This window comes from Rhinopithecus bieti, unplaced genomic scaffold (genome assembly GCF_001698545.2).
Source record: "Rhinopithecus bieti isolate Rb0 unplaced genomic scaffold, ASM169854v2 scaffold_6947, whole genome shotgun sequence".
NCBI lineage: Eukaryota > Metazoa > Chordata > Mammalia > Primates > Cercopithecidae > Rhinopithecus > Rhinopithecus bieti.
Window position 1 is genome coordinate 797073 of NW_016805294.1, and position 1235 is coordinate 798307.

Genomic DNA, 1235 nt, shown 5'->3' on the forward strand with positions numbered 1-1235 from the left:
TTCTTTTTCTCTTATTGTCATTGTGATCCTGGTGGATTTCTGTAGTGTACCATTTGAGTCCTTTCTTTTCCTCCTTTGTGTGATTTCTTTACCAGTAGGTTTTATACTTTCTTGGGTTTATATCATGGTAAATGTCCTTTTGCTTTTAGGTTTGGGACACCCTTAAGCATTTTTTGTAGAGCTATTCTAGTGGTAAAATATCCCTCAGCATTTGCCTGTCTGGAAAAGACTTTATAAAAGATATTTTGCTAGGTATAGTATTGGCTGGCAGGTTTTTTTTTTTTTCTTTCAGCACTTTGAATATATCATCCTATTCTTTTCTGACCTGAAAGGTTTTTTTTGAGAAATTCAGTTACTCTGATGGGATTTCTTTTATAAGTGACTAGTCACTTTTCCCTTGCTGAGTTTAGAACTTGCTGTTTATCTTTGACTTTAGTCTGGCTGTAATGTAATGTAATGTATTTTTGCCTTGTTTGGTCCAGGGATCACTGACCCTCCTGTATCTGAATATCTAAATATCTTGCTAGAACCAGGAGGTTTTCATATATTATCTTGTTAAATAAAGATAATATATGAAATAATAAACACAAACTATAAATATGTCTTCAAATATTTTGTTCCTTTTCCCTTGGGGATACTAATAATTTAAATATTGGACCACTTTTTGTCCAAAATGTAACTAAGGTTTTGCTCATTCTTTCCTATTTTTTTCTTCATTATTGTCTGGCTAGATTGTTTCAAAAGACCTGTCTTCAAGTCTTAGGATTTTTTCTTCTGACTAGTCTAGTCTATTGTTGAAACTTTCAAATGCATTTTCTATTTCCTTTAATTAATTCTTCTAGAATTTTTTTTTTTTTTTTTTTTTTTTTTTTTTTTTTTTTTTTTTTGGTTGGGGGGTGGTGAAGAGACAGTCTTGCTCTGTCACCCAAGCTGGAGTGTAGTGGCGCAATATTGGCTCACTGAAACCCTGCCTCCCGGGTTCAAGCGATTCTCCTTCCTCAGCCTCCCAAACAGCTGGGACCACAGGTATATGCCACCACACCTGGCTAATTTTTTGTAGTTTTTGTAGAGACAGGGTTTAACCATGTTGGCCAACCTGGTCTCGAACTCCTGGCCTCAAGTGATCCATCCGCCTCAGCCTCCCAAAGTGCTGGGATTACAGGCATGAGCCACCACACCCTGCCACTTCTAGAATTTCCACTGGGTTCTTTTTTCAAATATCTCTTTGAAAAGTT